The 23,004-nt window shown below is 37.0% G+C and overlaps 1 protein-coding gene and 1 long non-coding RNA gene across 2 annotated transcripts in view; both read left to right on the plus strand.

The window, feature by feature from the left end:
• The window catches only part of Znf385d (zinc finger protein 385D), a 1,018,268-nt gene that overhangs the window by 96,774 nt on the left and 898,490 nt on the right, over positions 1 to 23,004 (plus strand). The window lies entirely within an intron of this gene.
• LOC110345685 (uncharacterized) lies at positions 529 to 19,924 on the plus strand. Its single transcript, XR_015439542.1, has 2 exons — positions 529 to 9,225; positions 11,068 to 19,924. It is a non-coding gene; the product is annotated as an uncharacterized LOC110345685 (long non-coding RNA).

Genomic DNA, 23,004 nt, shown 5'->3' on the forward strand with positions numbered 1-23,004 from the left:
ACTACAGTAGTTTTTACTACAGTAGTTTGAAAAAGGAGGTTGAAGAGGATATCAGAAAATGGAAAGATATCCCTTGATCTTGGATGGGCAGAGCCATATAGTGAAAATGGCCATACTTCAAAAACTGTTACACAACCCTGAGATCAAAATACCAGTAGCATACCTCAAGGAATTAGAGAAAACAATCTTAAAATTCATTTGGAACCAGAAGAGACCTAGGCTAGCAAAAGCAATTCTGGGCAACAGAGACAAGGCCAGGGGCATCACAATCCTTGACTGAAAATTATACTACAAAATTACTGTGATATAATCAGCCCACTGCAGACAGACAGGTCTGCGCACACCCTACCAAGGTCCTGAGTCATGCAGAACAGGCTGAATCAGCCCATGCCCTGGCAACAATACACTGGATCCCCCCCCCCCCCCCGTAAAGCCACCTGGTTCTACACTACAAAGACACAGAGGACACTGGACCACCAGACCGTGGTACTGAGTCCTGCCACTCCTGGCCCAGAGGTAGGGGCTTCTGAGCCACCGTCCCACTGCTCCTGGTCCAGAGGAAGGGGCTTCCCGGCTACCATTCCTCCCGCTGCTCCCAGCCAAGAGGAAAGGGCTTGTGGGCCACCTTCTGTCCCGCTGCTCCTGGCCCAGAGGAAGGGACTTCAGGGCCACCATCCCTCCCACCGTTCCTGAGCCAGAGGTAGGGGCTTCTGAGCTGCCATCCCACTGCTCCTGGACCAGAGGAAGGGGCTTCCTGGCCACCATCCCTCCTGTTGCTCCCAGCCTACAGGAAAGGGATTTGGGCCACCATCCCTACCACTGTTCCTGGCCCCTGTCCCACCTCTCCCATCTCAGAGGAGGTAATCCTTGCAGGAACAAACAGCCCCCGCCGCCCCGCCCCACAGTCAAAAGGCGAAAACACATAAATCTCAAAACCAATCTTCCAGATCACCTACAGCAACCCCAAAGGGAAATGAGATAAAACACTCTGATACTCAACAACCTGAACCCACTGAACGGGCAACAAAAGGGGATCTGGAAAAAATGAAATCAGAAATAATTTCTCAGATGACAGGAGAAATTGTGCTCCTAGTGCAAGACATGATTAATAAATCTAGAGAGGACCTGAGGAACATCATGGAATCTCAACATAGGAAACAAATGGAATCCATAAAACAGATGCAAATAGATTTCCAGGACATGAAAAACTCCATTAAAGTCTACACAGCAGAATGAGCCAATGTGAGGACAGAATTACAGATATAGAAGATAAGATTGCAATTAGTGACCAGGAGAAGAAAAATTGCTTCAAAATTATAAGGGAACATGAGAAATCAATCCAGCAACTGCTAGATGATGCAAAGAAGAATAACATAACACTGATTGGAGTCAATGAAGAAACAGGAGAGAGTGCAGATGACATAAAAAAATCTCTTCACAGAAATAATGGCAGAAAACTTCCCAAGAAGGGGAAAAGAGCTTGACATACAGATAAATGAGGCATATAGGACTCCAAATAGCCTTGATCAAAAAAAATCTACACATAGGTATATAATTGTTAAGATTCCAGAAACTCAATGGAAGAACAAAGTTCTACAAGCAGTTAGAGAAAAGAAACACATCACATACAAAGGAAAGCCCATCAGAATCACAGCAGACTTCTCAACACAAACCATCAAGACAAGAAGAGCTTGGAGTGACATATTCCAAGCCCTAAAATAAAACAGCCTCCAACCCAGATTGATGTACTCTGAAAAACTATCTTTCAAAAATGATGGAGAAATAAGATACTTTCATGACAAAGAGCACCTTAGGAACTTCATGAATACCAAAGCAGCACTCCAAAGAATTTTACACAATATCCTGGGAACACACATTGAGGATCACAACCCCAGGAAGCAAAGCAGAATGAACCCATCTGGCATGACAAGAAATTAAATGTAAAGGGGGAGAACCCAACAAAATGAAAAAGTCATGGCAATGGCAAGTCAATACGTTTCAGTTATAACCATCAACATTAATGGTCTCAACTCACCAATCAAAGAAATAGACTGGCAGAATGGGTCAAGAAGCAAAATCCAACAATATGCTCCATGCAAGAAACACACTTAATTCAAAAGGAAACTCATAGACTGAAAGTTAAAGGGTGGAAAACTCCATGTGATAGGACCCCCCAAAAAAGCAGGAGTAGCTATCCTCTTTGTAGATCAAGTAGATTTCAAACCAACACTGATGAAGAGAGACGAAGAAGGACACTACATCCTTGTAAAGGGAAGAATCCAAGAGGAAGAGATGACAATCATAAATATCTATGCACCAAACACTAGTGCACCCAACTATATAAAACAAATAGTAATGGACATGAAAAGTCATATATGCACTAATACAATTCTAGTGGGGGACCTGAACACCCCACTGTCATAAATAGATAGATCAACTAGACAAAAAATAAGCAATGAAATACTAGAACTCAATCGAACTCTTGAACAAATGAACTTAACAGATGCTTACAGAGTCTTCCACCCCACAAAATCAGAATACACATTCTTCTCAGCTGCACATGGGTCATTCTCCAAAATAAACCACATACTCACACATAGAACATGTTTAAGTAAGTGCAAAGAAATTGAAGTTATCCCTTGTATATTATCAGACCATAGTGCGATGAAATTGGAGATCTATAGCAAAAGAAACTCAAAGAATTTCATAAACATGTGGAAATTGAACAGCACACTTCTGAATAACCAATGGGTCACAGAGGAAATTAAAGAAGAAATCAGACAGTTCCTTCAATTAAATGACAATGACAATACAACATATCGGAATCTATGGGATACAAAGAAAGCAGTCTTATGAGGGAAATTCATAGCAGTGAATACGTATATTAGGAAAACAGAATGAGCCCAATTAAACAACCTGATGCTGGACCTCAAGCTTTTAGGAAAAGAAGAACAGGACAACCCCAGAGCTCATACAAGGGAGGAAATTATAAAAATCAGAGGAGAAATCAATGCAATGGAGACCAAGAGAATGACACAAAAGATCAATGAAGCCAAGAGTTAGTTCTTCGAAAGAATCAACAAAATTGACAAACCCTTAGCCAACCTGGTCAGAAAAAGGAAAGAAAAGGCCCAAATCCATGCAATTAGGAATGAAAAGGGTGAAATTACAACAGATCCAGCAGAAATCCAGAGGATCATCAGTACCTACTTCCAGAACCTATACGCCAATAAGATGGAAAACACAGAAGAAATGGACAGATTCTTAGATACATATGAATTACCAAAGTCAAACGAAGAAGAACTAAAAATTCTGAACAATCCAATATCAACCAAAGAAATTGAAAATGTAATTAAAAACTTATCAACTAAGAAAATCCCAGGCCCTGATGGCTTCACTGCTGAATTCTACAAGACATTTAGAGAGGAACTGCTGCCACTACTGTTTAAACTCTTCAATGAAATTGAAAGGGAAGCAATACTCCCAAATTCATTCCTGGAAACAAGCATCACCTTGATCCCCAAACCAGAGAAAGACCCAACTGAAACAGAGAACTGTAGGCCAATCTCACTAATGAACATAGATTCAAAAATCCTTAATAAGATAATGGCAAACAGAATGCAGAATGATCAAGAAGATCATACACCCTGATCAAGTGGGATTCATCCCAGGGATGCAGGGATGGTTAAATATACACAAATCAATCAATGTAATACACTATATTAATAGAGCCAAGGACAAAAACCATATAATTATCTCCATAGACACAGAAAAAGCATTTGACAAAATCTAACATGCATTTATGATAAAAACCCTACAAAAAGTTGGAATAGATGGTCTCTACCTCAAACTGATAAAAGCCATCTATGAAAAACCAACAGCCAATATCATACTAAATGGTCAAAAACTGAAATCCTTCACACGAAAATCAGGAACAAGACAAGGATGTCCACTATCACCACTCTTGTTCAATATAGTTCTGGAAACATTAGCCATGGCAATTGGACAAGAAAAAGAAATAAAAGGAATAAAGATAGGAAATGAAGAAGTCAAATTGTCATTATTTGCAGATGACATGATACTGTACATAGAAGACCCCAAGAACTCCACCAAAAGTCTTCTAGACTTAATAACCAAATTCAGTCAAGTAGCTGGTTACAAGGTCAACACACAAAAATCAATAGCTTTCCTCTATGTGAACAACACGCTCACTCAGAGAGAAATAGGGCAAACAATTCCTTTCACAATAGCATCCAAAAACCTGAAATACCTAGGAATCATCCTAACGAAAGAAATCAAAGACCTCTTCTCTGAAAAACTATGGCACACTGAAAAGAAAGATTGAAGATGATATCAGAAAATGGACAGACATCCCCTGCTCCTGGGTAGGAAGGATTAATATAGTGAAAATGGCCATACTTCCCAAACTGCTATATAGATTTAATGCAATTCCAATTGAGACTCCAGCAGCATACTTCATGGACCTTGAGAAAACAATCCAAAAATTCATTTGGAACAAGAAGAGAGCCAGAATAGCAAAAGCAATTCTAGGTAACAGAGACATGGCAGGAAGTATCACAATCCCCAACCTGCAACTCTACTACAAAGCTACTGTGATAAAAACAGCATGGTACTGCCAAAAAAACAGACCTGGGGACCAGTGGAACATATTAGAAGATGCAGAAACAACCCCAGACACACTCAGCCTCCTCATCTTCAACAAAGGTGCCAAAAACCCTGATTAGGGGAAAGATAGCCTCTTTAATAAAGGGTGCTGGAGAAATTGGGCTTCAACTTGCCAAAGATTAAAACTAGACCTATATCTCTCACCATGCACTAAACTAAAATCAAAATGGATTAAAGATCTAAATATTAAAATAGAAACTCTGAACCAGTTGGAACAGGGGTTAGGTAGAACCCTTGAAGACATTGGTGTAGGAAAAGATTTTATGAACAAAACCTCAGTTGCCTCTGAACTAGCACAAACAATCCACAAATGGGATCTCTTCTTATTAAAAGGCTTCTTCACAGCAAGAGAAACCACCAGCAGTGTGAAGAGACAACCCACAATGTGAGAAAAAATCTTCACCTGCTCTTCCTCAGACAAAGGTCTACTATCTCGAATCTATAAAGAACTTAAAAAGATCAAACCTCCCAAATTTAAAGACCCAATCCAAAAATGGGCATCTGAAATGAACAGACATTTCTCACACAAAGAAGTACAAATAGCAAATAAACATGAAAAAAATGTTCAACATCACTTGGCCATTCGAGAGATACAAATGAAAACAATGCTGAGATTCCACTTCACTCCAGAAAGAATGGCTGCTATCATGAAATCAACCAATAACAAATGCTGGCGGGTCTGTGGGGAAAAAGGAACCCTGCTCCACTGCTGGTGGGAGTGTAGACTGGTGCAACCACTGTGGAAATCAGTATGGAGATACCTCAAAGAACTACGTCTGGAAGTCCGATTTGATCCCACTATTCCACTGCTGGGGATCTTCCCCAAAGACTTAAAAGAATCATACCACAGTGATATATGTTCGCCCACGTTCATAGCAGCACAGTTTGTGATAGCTAAAACTTGGAAACAGCCCACATGCCCATCAACTGGAGACTGTATAAAGAAAATGTGGGGTTTTTAAATAAAATGGAGTACTACTGAGCCATAAAAAATGAGGAATTAGAGACATTTATAGCTAAGTGGATGCACATTGAGGCGATACTCTTACATGAAATAAATAGAATACACATGTAAAAATACTGAATAGTTTCTCTGGTGTGAGAAACTGAAAGTGTAAATAAGGACTAAAATATATAATAGGTAATGTGAAATAGGAAGAAAAAGGACAAAGGGAAAGAAGTGGGAGGGGCAGGGGGAAGGAAAGAAGGGAAAGGAAAAATGATGAGAAATGGAAAAAATGCAAATAAAGTCTTTGTAAATAGGGAAGGGTGGAGGGAGTGAAGGGAGGCCTAGGAATGGGGTAAAAATAAGAACCAGGATGCATTATGTAAAGGTACAATTCCCAATGAGAAATGTAATTGTGTTGTACACCTACAATGTACCAATAAAAGAATTTAATAAAGTGCAAAAAGGAAAAAAAAAGCTACTGTGATAAAAATAACATGGTACTGAGGAAAAAAAAAAAAAAGAAAAAGACCTGAGGATCCCTGGAACAGATTCAAAGATTCAGAATCAAGATCCAAATGCACTCAGGCACCTTATTTTGACAAAGCTTTGGGTCAAATACCCTCAATAGAAGAAAGATAATCTCTTTAATAAATGGTGCTGGAAAACCTGACTTTACACATGCCAAAGATTAAAGCTAGACTCATAGCTCTTACCATGCACTAAACTAAACTAAATTGGCTCAAAAATCTAAATATTAAACAGAACCACAATCTTCTGGAAGATAGAATAGGTAAAACTCCTGAAGACATAGGTGTAGGCAAAGACTTTATGAACAAAAGCCTGATCACAGAGCAAAAATTTCAAAGAGTCGAAAAACTTCACATTATGCTGAAAAGATTTTGCACAGCAAAATAAACCACCAAGAGAGTGAAGAAACAACCCACAGAATGGGAAAACAATTTTATTTGTTATTCCACAGACAAAGGACTAAAGTCTAGAATATATAAAGAACTCAAAAAGTCAGACCCTCCCAAATTTCTCAAATGATGAAGACACTTCTCAAAGAAGTAAGAGCAGCCAATAAATATATGAAAAAATCTTCAACATCACTGGTCATTCAAGAGATGCAAATAAAAACAACACTGAGATTCCTTCCATCTCACTCTACAAAGAACAAATGCCAGTGGGGCTGTGGAGAAAAGAAAACCCTTCTCCACTGTTTGTGGGATTGCAGACTGTTGCAACCACTGTAGAAATCAGAGTGGAGATTCTTCATAAAACTAACACTAGAGGTTCCATTTAATCCAGCTATTCCCCCTCTTGGTATCATCTGGAAAACTTAAAAGCATCATACCACAGTGATATTTGCACACCTGTGTTTGTACCAGATCAGTTTGTAATAGCTAAATCTTGGAAATAGGCCAAATGCCCAACAATGGATGAATAGATAAAAAAGATGTGGTATATTAAAAATTAATTTTATTGGTACATTTTAGGTATACAATATAATGGCATCCATTATTGGAAATTTACACCTTTACATAATCTCTCTTGGTTCTTATTTTTCCCAGTTCCCCTGCCCTCCCTTCAACCCCTCCACTCCTCCCTATTTACTAAGACTTTCTTTCCATTTTTTCATTTTCTCATATTAATTCTATTCCCTTCTTTCCTTTCCCCTACGCCTCTCCCTTCTCCTTCACCTTTGACCGTTTTTTTCCTAGTTCACATTATCTTTTCTACCTTTTATTCCTCATATACACTTTCAGTTTTTCACACTACAGAAACTATTCGGTATTTATACATGTGTGTCCTATTTATTTCACTTAAGAGTATGGCCTCAATGTGCATCCATTTAGCTATAAATGTCTCTAATTTCTCATTTTTTATGGTTGAGTAGTACTCCATTTTATTAAAAAAACCCACATTTTCTTTATCCAGTCTCCAGTTGATGGGCATTTGGGCTGCTTGCAAGTTTTAGCTATTACAAATTGTGCTGCTATGAACATGGGTGCAGATATATCACTGTGGTATGATTCTTTTAATTCTTTGTGGAAGATACCCAACAGGGGAATAGGTGTGTCAAATGGGACTTCCAGTCTTAGTTCTTTGAGGTGTCTCCATACTGATTTCCACAGTGGTTGGACCAGTCTACACTCCCACCAGCAGTGGAGTAGCGTTCCTCTTTCCCCACAGCCCCACCAGCATTTGTTATTGGTTGATTTCATGATAGCAGTCATTCTTTCTGGGGTGAGATGGAATCTCAGTGGGTTATGCTTTTTTTATGCAATTGAGTACTATTCTGCCATAAGGAAAGTTAAACTTGAGATGCTTCTAGATAAATGGATATACCTTGAGACCATACTCTTAAGTGAAATAAATCAGATGCACATGTTTAGACATTGTACTGTTTCTTGGTGTGAGAAATCAAATTGACAAATCAGGTCAAATATAAATATTGTTAAATAGGAAAAAATGTTCAAATGAGAGGGGATCAATGGAAGAGAGAGTGGGAAAAGAAGGAAAGGAAAAGAAAGAAAAAGATAATAGAAGGAAAAAAGGAAACAAAGCTTTTGTAAATAAGGAGGAGAAGAGGAATTGAAGGGAGGGGAGGGATTTGGGGAAAGAAGAAGCAAGATATATCACGTACAGGTACAAATTCCCTAGGATGAATGTGATCATTATGTGTATCTAAATTACACCAATAAAATTAATTTGAAAAATCCAGAAAATAAAAGAATTACAAAATTTTGTGGCTCTCTAAGAGTAAATCTATAGCACTGCATTATCATAGAAAATTCCTTCTTTATATGGAAAAGACCCCTCAGCACTGTGCCCACCACATGCACAGTGTCACTGCACACATGTTGATGTAAAAGTGAAAATGACATCAGTGCCTGATATCACAGTTGTGCTGTTTCTAAATAGCACACTAAATCAGGCAGGATGGTGTGTGGCTGCAGTCCAGCACTCTGGGAGGCTGAGGAAAGATCACATGGTGGAGTCCAACACCATTAACTTGGTGTGTTAGTGAGACCCTTAGTAGGTATCTGGGAAAAAAAAAAGTCTGAGGATATAGTTGACTGTGGAGATGCAAAATACAAGCCCCAGTAATACACAAGTAAAAAACTAAAAGATGACACATAGATAGGATTCATTAATACTCAGAATACTCAGATAAAAATAATAAGTAAGTAGCCACTGATTTTACTTAGTATGAAGAAAAAGATAAGCCATTGAGTCTTCTTATTAGAGGGAAGACACAGGTTGTGGAACCCCAAGACGTGACCTCACTTCCTTGGCATTATGTCCAAACAGAACTTGGAACCCTTGCTAATGGGCATCACAATCTAGTAACAGCCATTTCCCAAGCTCACTTGGCCAGAGACGGTCAACAGCGAACATGAGCTGCTTCTCCACTTCGAGAGGCCGCAGCCTCAGGACCCCAGGCAGAGAAAGTGTCTGTGAAAGACTAAGAAGATGGCTGACTCCATCCAGACACTGCAGACCACACTGCAGCAGCCACATGACTGTCACAGACACCCCAGGGAAGGTCTCCCTGGGAGTGACCACAGTGACCTACCAAAATCAAGGTACCCCAGGGAAGGGCCCCTAAGCCCAAATACCAATGGTACAGAAACTGGGAAGAGTCCAGGGCAAGTATTACCAGGCCCAGAAACACCCAGTACCTCTGGTCAGGTCTCCCCAGATCCAGGCACAAAAATCCTAGAGAGTCAAAGTCCAGGGAGGGAGACTGAAGTCACAGCCACTGGCCCCTGAGAGATACTGAGAAGCCTGGTGTACATCCACCCAGGCCTGGCTGCCACTACTGGACACATCTTCACAGAGAGCCTTGCAGAATTCCAGTCAGTGTGGTCCCTGAAGGCAGTCAGGCCGCTCTTGTTCTCCAAGCCCTGGCCTGCCTGTTTCCCTGGGCGGCCAAGCTGTCTATGATCCCTTCTTCCCGGGCACCACCACCACCCACACCTCTACCTGATCGGCCCTGATTTTGGGAAGAGACATCATGACAAGATCTTTTGAGAATTCCAGCTCCTTTGAGGGCCTGTGTGATAAAGAGTGAGATGTGTGATGTTTGATAATAAACAGCTTTTCACCACACACTGGGTAGAGCAGGAAGGGGACATGTATTACTGCGTCACCTCAGTTGGAGTTAGATGAAGCCATTAGGCTTTCTGAGCTAAAGAACGATTCTGGGCTCTTAATTCAGGCATCATCTTGTACACCAGAACATCCTAAAGTGCCTTGTCCAGGAGAAGAGAAATCCATCTACCACAGAGCTGCAGGCTGCTGGAGAAAGCTGTATTCTGCAAATGGCCATGCTTTTCAGGCCAAACCCTTCAGCAGGCAGGCTCACTGTGCTGTCTGCACAGACCATGTAGGGGAACTTGGCTGCCAGGTATATAAGTGCACCAACTAGAAACTCTCGGTTCACAAGAAGTGCCACAAACTTGTCACAATTGAATGTGGGCAGCATTCTTTACCATCGGAGACCATGGTGCCAGTCGATCCATCATCCATGGCTTCAGACCATGCGCACACAGTAATGCCACGTAACCTTTCAACTCATGAGGCTTTAGAACAAGTTGATGAAGAGAGTGAGGCAGGGAACAACAGGGAAAGTGGCAAAACTTCATCTGGTTTAGGTCTTGAGGGCTTTGATTTGCTCCGTGTGATTGGCAGAGGAAGTTATGGGAAAGTACTGTTAGTCCAACTGAAAAAATCAGATTGTGTGTATGCAATGAAAGCAGTGAAAAAAGAGCATGTCAACATTATCGGGTACAGACAGAGAAGTGCGTTTCATGGCAGGCATCCAACTGTCATTTTCTAGTTGGACTGCATTCTTGCTTACAGACAGAAAGCAGAGTGTTCTTTGTTCTAGACTACATAAATGGTGGGGATCTGATGTTTCATATGCCGCAACAAAGAATGCTTCCTGAAGAACACACCAGGTTTTACTCTGCAGAAATCAGTTTAGCATTCAACTGTCTTCATCAGCGAGGGATACTGTTTAGAAATTTGAAATTGGACAATTTATTACTCAACTCAGAAGGGCACATTAAACTCACCGATTACTGTGTGTGTAAGGAAGGCTTACAGCCAGGAGGTATGACCAGCACTTTCTGTGGCATTCCTAATTACCTGGCTCCAGAAATTGTAAGAGGGGAAGATTATGGTTTTGCTGTGGACTGGTGGGCTCTTGGAGTACTGATGTATGAGATGATGATCGGAGAGTCTCCATTCCATCTTGATGAGACCTCTGATAACTCCGACCAAAATTCAAACAATAATCTCTTGCAAGTAATTTTGGAAAGAGACATTCTCATACCTCTTTTCCTGTCTGTAAAAGCTGCAAGTGTCCTGGAGAGTTTTCTCAAAAGGGACCCAAAAGAATGACTGGGTTATCATCCTTACAGGGGCTTTGCTGATGTTCAAGAGCATCCATTCTTTCAAAATGTTGACTGGGATATGATGGAGCGAAAGCAGGTGATACCTCCTTTTAAACCAAATATCTCTGATGGATTCGGTTTGGACAACTTTGATCCTCAATTTACTAATGAACCTTTCCAGCTTACAATGATAATGACATCGTGAGGAAAGTTGAAGGATATGAATTTGCAGGTTTTGAGTATATCCATTGACTTATAATGTATGAAGAAGAATGGGTCTGATCCTGATTTTTCAACTATGCATTCTGCTTTTGCCATTTAATGCATGGAAAAACTTATTACCATCCTGGATAGAATTAACCATTTCATAATGTCTGGAAACTTATTTTCATTTCATTTATATAGTAATATTTAGATATAATACTGGCTTATAATCTATAATACAGAATATTGAATTTTTTGTTGAGTTGCTTTTCATCATTTGACTTAAATAACGATGAGGTAATTGTTTGTTAACTTGTGAACACATTCCATTTGTTGAGTGGAGACAGAATGCCTAATATTTTTTCTTCTTATTTATTATACCGTAAAATAATCTGTCTTTTAAATACAATGTCTTACCTATGCTAGATTCTCGTCAAACCGTATTACCTGTTCTTTTAGGGCCTAGTTTATGTAGTCTTTAGGGAAATACAAAAAATACCAATTTTGAATAAATCTGCAGAAAACACTTATATTATAGCTCTATCTTCTTAGTTAAGTTTTTTATTTAATAGAATAACATGAAATACATAGTTGAATTCATGTCAAGAGCAGAGTTCTTCACACTATCTTTATTAAAATTGGTAGCAATTTATTATTAAGGAGTTTCCAGATATAGCATCCCGCTGTTTTAGTACTATTTTTATGCAAAGTAACCATCATCATCTAAATAAGTTACAATGGTACAATCTTAGTCAAATTTAGTTTTAGATAAGATATGTAGTTTTAAATATAGAATTATTTAAAATTTGTTAGCATTTAATAAATTATCTGTTCATTTATTTAGATGCCGCATTTTATTTGAAATGTAACTTTTCCAAAGCATTTATTGTCTTTTCTCCAAATAACTAAGTATGAACATAATGACAATATCAAAGGAAAATATTTTTAGACATTCATGTGTTCCCTTCTAAGGCATATATGTTTCTCTTAATGCCTGGAACTTGATTTAAAACAAAAAGCAGTCTTCACAACATAACAATATAGAGAATTCTAACATGTCAGAAATATGTTTATGATCTTGCTTTTAAGTGTTGCTCTTTGCCTTAGGGTATTCGGAATGTAGAATAATCATGCATGGTGTTTGTTTCACATGTTTATTACTGATTTCACATTGGAATTCTTTTGGGCCTTTGGACCTCATTTTGAGAAACACTTTCTTCAAGTTCTTCTTTTGTTCTCTGATTAAAGAGTGTATTTAAAGTGTATTCATAGTATACTATTTTAAGATGGTATAAGCAGCAATTTACAATGTTATAAACATTTTTGAACAAATTTTAAATGAATAACTTCATTAGATATCTTCCCTGTTCCAACAAATCTTATTGGTTTTCTATCAATAATATACAAATGATAAGCACTCTTCTTTTATGAAGTTCTAACTTTTAGTCTGGATGGTCTTTTGTTTTTAAAACTCTGTAGTAGTAAGATTGACTGTGTATATTTTATGCAGAATTGCATTACAAGTATGTTTGTAACTATGTTCTATTCTTTGCAGTCTTTAAGTATCATGCCAATTGTTTTCACATTATATACAAGTTCTCTCCAAATACTCACCAAGGGAATGGGGCAGTTTCAGTCAGAATGGTTGACATTTTGGTGTTCTGAAAATAATTTATTTTGCATAGCCCTGTGGTCAGATCATTTTATGCATATGCAGCCTGGGTTAAATTTCAACTACTCTGTTCAGTGCTGATACATTTCCTTCATAAATATGTTTTGTTTTGAATTTGTCATGTAGAATGCTGCCTCGTTCATAATGTAATCTGTATTTCTGCACCTTCTTTTTCATGTTAAAAAAATCCTTAAATGAAACATTTAATACTCATCACAAATTGAAATACTGGGTGTTGCTTGATGATCACATCTCCTTGCGTCAAGTAATCAGTATCCATATATTTCATTTATTGTTCCCAAGATTTTCTTTATTGTTTTCAAAATACCTACATATATACCCTTAAAGGGACCATGTGGTTGATTGAAATGAACACAAATCTAACTATTGTGCTGGGGATTTATCTCAGTGGCACCACACCTGTCTTCAAGTGCAAGGTCCTGAGTTCAATCCCCGGTACCAAAAAAAAGAAAACCAAAAAAACAGCAAAATCCCAACAATCTATTAAAACAAAACACTAAATCTCCTGGAAGACAGAATAGGTAAAACTCTTGAAGACATAGGTGTAGGCAAAGACTTTATGAACAAAACCCTCATCATGGAGCAAATATTACAAAGAATCAAAAACTGGGATCACATCATACTAAAAAGCTTTTGCACAGGAAAAGAAACTACCAACAGAGTAAAGACACAGCCCACAGAATGGGAAAACAATTTTACAATCTATTCCTCAGACAAAGGACTCATATCTGGAATCTATAAAGATCTCAAAAAAGTCAGACCCTCAAATTTAAAGACCCAATCCAAAAATAGATCCTTTGAAATGAATAAACATTTCTCAGATGAAGAAGTACAAGCAGCAAATAAATGTACGAAAAAAATCTTCAACATCATTGGTCATTCAAGAGATGCAAATTAAAACAACACTGAGATTCCATCTCACTCTAGAAAGAATGACTTTTATCAAGAACTCAACCAATAACAAATGCTGGTGGAGCTGTGGGAAAAAAGGAACCCTGCTCCACTGTTGGTGGGAGTGTAGACTGGTGCAACCCCTGTGGAAATCAGAGTGGAGATTCCTCATAAAACTAAAGCTAGAGGTTACTTAACCCAGGCATTCCCCTTCTCGGTATCTTCCTGAAAGAGTTAAAAGTATCACGTTGCAGATGCTTATAGCAGCTAAATATGTAGTAGCTAAACCTTGGAAACAGCCCATCAAAAAATGAAGATATTAAGCAAATGTATTTATATACAATATAGTGTTACACTGCCATAAAGAAAGATAAATATTTGTCGTTTGTAGGAAAGTGAATGCATCTTGAAAACAGGATTTTAAGTAAAATACGTTGGACAAACATGTTTAAATAAATATTGCATTGTTTACCCTGTGTGAGAAACCTAGAGGGTAAATAAGGACCAAACTGTATAACAGATACTCGGAAGTAGGAAAAAATGTTAAATGGGAAGGGGAATAAGCAAAGGTGAAGGGGGAAAAGAAGGCAGGTAATAGGAATAAAAAAATAAATAATGGAAAGAAAACAATAGAAACAAATTTTGTGAATGGAGAGGAGAAAATTGAAGGGAAGGGAGAGTAATGGGAAAAAAAGAAATAAGATATATTATGTACAGGTAAGTTCCTTATGAATGTGATCATCATGTATGTCAAAAGTATACCAATAAAATTGATTAAAAATAAAAGAATGGAAACTACAAAGCGACAGAAACAAAGAATACATTTGGGGATTAGCTGAGAAATGTGTCCAATGTGCACGCAAAAAGATGTTGTATAATATTGGTTCCTGGCTTCAGAATTTCCAACACCAAAAAAAAGCTAAGGAAATTTATGTAAATTCAACTTGTGTATTAAAAAATGTAACACATTTTTGGACCATTTCTTCCTATTTCAAATTATCAATTATTTGTTTAGGGGAAGTGGGAGGGGAAGGGGAAAGGAAAGAAGGGAAAGGAAAACTTATGAGAAAAGAAAAAAATGGAAACAAAGTCTGTGTAAATAGGGAAGGGTGGAGGGAGTGAAGGACACTCAGGTAATGGGTAAAAAATAAGAACCAAGGTACATCATGCACAGGTACAGTCACCCAATGATAAATGTAAATGTATTGTATACCTAAAATGTACCAATAAAAGAATTTGAGCAAAAAAAAGTAACACTTAATTACAATCAGCATTGAGTATATTTTATTAATCGATCTATCTTTAAGATTTATTGTGCAGAGTGGTGATAATGTTAACAGGGAAGTAAATACATTTCAAAATTGCTCAGAGAGTAATTTTCAAATTTCAAATGTTGTCATCATAAAGAATATTTACTGTCAATGGAAAAGTAGCAGAAATTGTATAATTAGTGCAAAGAATGCAGTTTCATATAATGAGAGTTTATAGTTTCTATATGCTTTCTTACCCTATAACAGCAAAACGGTTAAATTTTATTATACCCTGAGAAGTATTTATATATGATTATCATTCAGTCTATATGATAATACAATTTAAAATGAGAAATGGGAGCTGCCTTTGAACTTAAACATAAGTGTATCCAGCAGGGAAAAGATGGCATAAAGCTTTTCAAGAAATATTCAAAGAAAAATTAAGAAAAAATGATGTTAGAATTTAGCAGGGAAGCAAGACAACTTCCCTATCAAAACGAGGGTCAAAAATTCTGTATGAAAGCACTGTTGGATAGCTTCATTTGGAGAAATCTCACAGGTACTGTGCCAACATAGCAGCTGCCTGAACAAATCTATTTAGGCGACTGAGAGCAATGCTGGGTATTTTCACAAGGTGAAGAGAGAAAGAGTAAATACTAAAATATCTTGTTTGAGCTGGGAGCCAGAGAAGAGCCTTTTCCTAGGGAAGAGCACAGTATAAAATTAGGCTGGCAATATGAACTTGTTGTTCTCTACATCTTTGCACCTCAAAGCGGGACTCATGGATCAGCAGCTTGCTGAATGTTCAGACTGTCAGTTCACACTGCACATCTGAGCCAGTCTGCATTTTCACGAGGTATCCAGATGATCTTTGTCCACGCTGAAGCCAGAGGAATGCCGCTGCACACTACCGAAGAGCATAGGAAAAAGTGTAGGCTGAATTTCAGTACAGAACTGAAGGCTGATTAACAGATCCTAAGAAAACAGTACTCATGAGACCGAGCTTAGATTTCTCAATTAAGGTTCATTAGGGTTTAGGATTAGCACTGAGATTTAGACAAGCAGTAGGATTTAAGAAAGTGGAGAAATGATTCTACAGTGTGTTGTTTGAAACTCATATTAATTGTCCTTCCTCTACAAAGAAAGAAAATGTTCAAGTATATTTTTTCTTTGGAGACGTTGAAGAAGCTACAAATCCTTTCTCCCACTTTGTCACTTAATTCAGTTTCACCTTTCAATATATTCCTCTTCTTGAAATGTATTTTAAATTACCAGCACACTCTCCCTCATCACTCAAACTCTGCCAGGCTTTCAGTGATCTATAGAAAGTTATATTGAAGTCATCAGATGGGACCTAAATTTCTGTGGCTGTATCCTAGCCCTGACATTGGATTCCTCGTACAATACTGTATATTCTAGCCCTCAAAACCCCTACTGCTGTAATTTCTAAGATGTGTCTGTTTTAGCACCTCACTTCTGTTGTGCTTTGCTTTTATCCTGTCAAACATATCCTCTCTGGTTAACTCTCAGGAGACTTCTTATCACCATGGTCCTCTGCTCTCAGGGATGCCTCTGTTCTTCTCTTCATAGATTCATTCTGCCATTCTTTCCCTCATGCATTTCACATCTCTCATCTATTATATTAGACAATGGCTTAGTGCTGGAGATACAAGAATAAATAAGCTTTGGGATTATTCCTTGGGGAACTGCAAATGATCTCATACACACAGAATTCTTGTATTCTAGAAGCACATAATCTGTCTCTTTGCTTGTTTACTTACTGATAACAAGAAGATGTGCAATATGCATGAGCCTTTTTAAAGTCCTAACAGATCATGGTGTACCTAAGTGAACTTTTTTGATAATAGCTAATATTTATTTAGTTCTTAGTATTTACTGAACATGGTTCTGGGTGAATTACCAGTGTTAATTCGTTTAATCTTCACAGCAACCTGATTCCCTTCTACCTGCTGCCACTTTGCAAAGAAAATGAGAAAATAGGGTTGTGTACTTGGCAAAAGGCTGTATCACTAGCAAGTAGTAGTTAGTGTTCGGATGCAAACTGAGGTGGGCTGTCTCCAGAGTCTTCACTGCATAATATTTGCTCTGAAGCACATAGATGAAGGTAGATTTACTTCTTTTATATTCTAATACTACTTCCCGCTCTCTTCTATACCAGAAATCTGTGAATTACAGTCATGCCAAATTTATTTTGTAAGTAAGATTGCCTTAGAATTCAGCCATCCCATTTGCTTACAAATCACCCATGACCGCTTTAGTGCTGGCCATGGTACAGGGTGAGGTGGTGCAGCAGTAACCTTCTGGTGTGCAAAGCCTAAAATCGCTGCTCTTCACAGGTAAAGTATGCCACCCTCTGCTTAAAAGTTTTACACAGCAAAACTAGTTCATTACTTAGACATAACATCAAAAATCTGTTTATATATGTTTGTATATACCACATATAACATTTGTAATGAAACAATGGAAGAAAATAAACTCTATGTATTGCAATTATATAATTTTAAATAGTCTCAGTAAGAATTAGCTGTTAATTCTTTCTCTCAGGGAACACAGCTGGATTGTATTATCGTGATATGTCCCTGATACTGGACAGGTGGATCTCCATCCACACAGTAGCAGTTCTTTTTATTGGTGCTTTTATTGTTGCATGTTGCAGAGCTACATAATACATTTCTCTTGGCACTTAGCGTAATCTACAGTTGGAAAATATATTCACGTAATTATGTGTCCTTTGTAGTACATACTAAAGTGTAACTGGAAAAGGGGAGAAAGAATATATGCTTTCTTTCCATTATCAGACTACCGCAACATAAACTAAACAGGAAATAGTAACAAATTAGGTTTTAATTTTTTTAACTTTAAATGAGAACATGTTCCATATTTATGCTGTTCCACTAGTGCTTTTATTGCCTTTCATTTCAAATAAAACAAAAAGTGTTAATTAAGTGTATATTTTTAATACTTTAATTACTTGGTGCTTGGTTTGTTTTTAATAATTTAATAGATGAAATGAAAACAAAATAGGGCATTTGATTGTATATGCATCATTCTAACTTGGGAATGCATTTAAGAAATCAGTCATTTGTAACAACCTTTTTACATGACAAATAAAGGAAAGTGTGATTAATAAAATAATGAAATTTTAATGAAATTAAAGGAAATTTTATTCTATTATTATTTATGTGAGGTTATGAACAATACTGAGAAATATTGATTTAACTACTGATCTAATTGTACTGGCACTATAATTTATGAAAGTGGAATACTCAAAACTTTTCAAAATAAGAAAAAATAGAATTTCTTGGTGCATATGCAAATTATTATTTGCCTTCTAGTTCTTGAAAGAAAAGTGAGTGTATAAATGTGCAGTTTCTAAAATGATGTTTATTGTTTAAATGTAATGGAAAAACTGTTTAGAAATTATAGATGGATCTTTTAGATTATGACAAAGAATCTGTAGATTTAAATAAGCATAAATTTTACTTGGAGTGGAGTAGATTCTGAGTGCTATAAATTTTTTGAAGTTTAACTACTTAATTAATCTAGATAAACAGTAACTACTTCTCAAATACTTTTTCCAACAGACATTTGCTGCAAGTTCAATTTTTTTTCAGATCCTTCCCTGAAGAAAGCCATGACTTAGATAATTATGAAGACAATTAAGTAAACTGACCTCTTTATATTTTACAAATTAAATTTCAGAAGGGAGTTGCTTACTCTATTTGTGTTTTGCTTTAAATAATGCATGAAACCTCTGGATATTTGGAAAATTATTTCAAAGTATCAGGTATTGTATTTATTGTCATTACATATCCTTGGAAGTTCATTTTGTTTTGTTTTCCTTGGTTTTATAAATGGAATTTAAATCATGGATGACACTGCCTTTCCAAGAAAAGAGAAAATGACTCTACTTCAATATCTGTGCATCATCATATATTCAAGGACGTTACTCCCTGATAATAGTTGAGCAGCCTTATCAAATAATGCAGTTAAATGCAGTGGCCAAGAAGAATACTGCCTTGGGACATTAAATATAAGTATACAGCAAGTTGGAGAAATATCTTTGCAACCAGTACAGAAAATTTCCATTGTACACTGTCTACCTGTTTTAACTATTATACTTAGCCCTTGAATATCCAGCTTTCCTAAGACTGACACTCTTAAACCCACCTGTATCCTTCCTAGTTGTGCTTTCTTGGTGTTTCTGTTACTTTCTGAGGTATTGTTATTCTTTATTTAGGAACATCATAGTAGCAAGTTTGAGCTAATGCAAAATAGCAGTAAGCCAGCCAATAGACTATATGTGTATGAACAACTGATCCACACACTTCTACCTGGCGATTTATTTTAAGCTCTTATTCTGATGGAAAGCATTTAATTTTGCTTTTTCATTCTGATCAAGAGAGGTTCATTAAGAAGCAGTTTGAGCCAGAGTGAGAATGAGTATTTTACTTTATTGTACTTTTTTACTTTAATTTTATTTTACTATTTACTTTTATTTTTTTTATTTTTATTTTACTATTTACTTTTATTTTACTTTGTTCCTTGCAATGGGCAAACTGGGAAAGAGAGAGTGATGAGCAGTTCAGTCACTTCAGCTCCTCTTTCAAACAAGAGAGGCAGTGAAATTTATCAAGGCCCATGTGGACAGATTATTTTTTTCAACTTGCAGAACTGTGATATGAAACAAGCTTAGGGAAATCAGATGTTGAAAGAAATGCCAGAGCTATAGGGCTATTCAAGGGAATCTAGGTCAGAATATTCATTTTATAGATGGAAAGTGGAGGAAACATGGGCGATAGAGTTTGCTGGTCCCAAAACAAAGGAGGCAACATGTTCAACAGAAAGGAACTTTGGAGTCATGGAGTTGGTGTCAGACCACAACTCTACTTATTAGTTATCTGATGTCAAGGTAAGTGGCTTAACATGTGACTCTATTTTCCACCTGCAAGAATGGTATTACCATATACAGGGCTAAAATCAGATGGCAAATGTTAAAACACTTCGCAGCATCCTTAAGCATAGTAGATGTTGGATATGAGATAATTTATTTTCTGTAAGAGCCTCCAGAGTTTTGATATTAAAGCCAGTCTTTTCTGATTGCTCCTTTCTTTCATGTCTGTAATTCATATAATTCAGATCACTCAATGGATTTCGACTGCTGACTCACAGGTCTTGTGTCATAATCCTTCCATGACAAAAACTGATTTGATAGAATGGGCCAGGTTGACAGTGGCAAGGCCAGTTGAATTCAGTTTGCTTTTCTTTCTAAGTAATCAACTTTGATCCTGTGGTATGTGACAACCTTAAAAGTGAGTTTAAATGGTGAGTTTTAATGTTTCTGCTCTATAAATGCGTATTATTTAGATACAGAGAGTGTATTTAACCTCATTTGCCAATAATGTCTTACAAAAAGAATTTGTAATTTCATTATGATAGCTTAAGTGTCTTTATTCATTTTAAAATGATTACAGAACTGAAGGCTGCCTTTTAAAAAGTGCTTAAATGTTCTTAGCTTAAACATCACCTTCTTAGAGAGGTCTTTTCTAATCATATTATCTGTGTAGATTGTAACTTGTTGTCATTGGCTGTATTTTTTGTTTCTCTTTCCATGGCACCTACCACAATTTGCAGATACGTTTTTTTAATGCTGACCTCCTTCACTAGTTTGTAAACTCCTTGAGAATTGAGACCAGTTTTATTTTGTTTATTATTCTATCCCACAAATCTAGCTCTTTCTATTCATGGCACATAGAAAGTGTTTAATAAAATATATTTTGAATGGCAAAAGATCCTTTACCTGAGGATTTTGGAGTAGAAGGAAGAGGAGTTTGGAGTTTCAGGAAATCTCAAGGCTACTGCAGGATCAGGATTTGAAGAATGCTTTGCTTGAAGGAACTCAGCATAATTATTTGGATCCCTTTCTTGTACACTGGGATGGAGAGTGGAATTTCAGTGACCTGAGCACTCATTTTTGATAATGAAGCTTTTTTACTGCAGCACAATTCATTACTGAGTGTACCTTTAAAGATTCATTATGTTATTCAACAAGAATTCATCCCCTGATTTGTATACCAACCACTACACAGATAGGACTCTTAGTCCCTACACTTTAGCATGCAATAGGGACCCATGTTAATCAGTAAATATACACATTGATATATGGTTATGTATTGTGTATGTATAATGAAGAAAGCAAGTGGGAAACCCCAAGTTAAGATGTGAGAAGAGTCTTACCAAAGCTTTTTCTAAGGGAGAGACATTATGTTCTTCAGTTCTATCATGTTGTCTACATGATAGACATGTATAGACATGTCTACATGGCCATTCTGCATTGAAAGATGCATTGCTGGATTCAGTTCCTTTCTCCTTGCCATATAAGCCCAGACCTGTCACTGGCTTATTGTTTTGGGTTCTACTAAACATTCATCCCTTCCTTTGGGATTGGTGTTCTGCCCCAAAACCCATCTCTCTTAACCAAAGTCCTGCTACCTTCTTTTGTCTTGCTAGTCTTATTTAAGAAGAAGCAATGTCTTTTTGTATAGTAAAGGTCAGATGATTTCCTGTTCTGCATTAACTGATGAAAGATTTTGACCTATTACCAGCCTTACTGTCCCACATACTTCCTGAATTTCTGCCAGCACACAGCCCACATTCTTTTACATGCCTTGGATTTTGGATCATAATCAGATTCTTTCAGTCTTACTAGCTTTTTAGTCTGTCTTCTCTTCTTCTTGGCTTACCCACTGTATCCCCTGCCCCTGTGGACTTCATATGTATGTAGTTGCCTTGCTCAAAGCTGTGCAGTTATGATAGCAGGGAAATAAATGAGGAAAAAAGCAAATAATTTCTCATTAGGAATATTACTCCTAATTTTTAACATTTTTTTCAGTATTGGTAATTGAACCTCAGACTCTTACACTGAGCTAAATCCCCTGCCCTTTTATTTATTTATTTATTTTTATTTTGAGACAAGGTCTCACTTACTCACTAAGTTGCCCAGGCTGGGCTAGAACTTGCAATCCCATTGACTTGACCTCTGAGAGTGCTGGGATTACAAGCATACATCACCACACCCGTACATAATTAAAATTATATGTCAGATAATTCTTTGCAGTGAGGGAGTGTCTGGTACATTGAAGAATGTTTGACAGGACCTCTGGCAATACCCAGCAGATACCAGTAACATCCCTCTCCAGTTGTAACTGTAAAAAACTCTTTAGACATTGCCAGATGTCCCCTGGGTTCAAAGTTGTCACTGATTGAATACATCTGTTTTTGAGTTACCAAGGCACTTTCCACTTGCTCATTTATTCCTCCCTTCATGCATTCAACAAATGTTTATTAAGCACCTACTTGGTGTTAGAATCTGTTGGATGCTTTAAAACTATAGTTATCATAAATATAGACAAAAATCTATGTCCTTAGACAGCTTATATTTCTCTTTCAATATTTATTTTTAAAAATTTTTATTGGTAGATTTTAGGTATACAACATAATGATATTCATCACTGGAAATTTGTACCTTTACATAATATATCTTGATTCTTATTTTTTCCCATATCCTGCCCTTCTTTCAACCCCTCCATGCTTCCCTATTTATAAAACTTACATTTTTGTGGAAGGAAAGTATAATAAATTTATGGAAAAGTACTATACAGTAAGGTTACTTCATGAAAGTGCAATAAATAAAGAGAAAGAAATCAAGGAGGCAAAGAACTATTCTAGATAAAATAACCAAAGAACATTTCTCCAAGGAGATAACTTTGTAGTAAAGGTATAAAAGAATGAAAGTTGAGTGTTTTGTAAATTTATTGGACAAAACCACTGCAGATGGGAGAAAGCAGAGAGCGGGATGTCTCTGAGTGGGAACATGCTTGTCAGTGAGAAACAGCAAGATGACCA

This window comes from Heterocephalus glaber, unplaced genomic scaffold (genome assembly GCF_053883595.1).
Source record: "Heterocephalus glaber isolate CG9 unplaced genomic scaffold, H.glaber_assembly_v1.0 deba00001472, whole genome shotgun sequence".
In the NCBI taxonomy this organism is placed as follows: Eukaryota; Metazoa; Chordata; class Mammalia; order Rodentia; family Bathyergidae; genus Heterocephalus; species Heterocephalus glaber.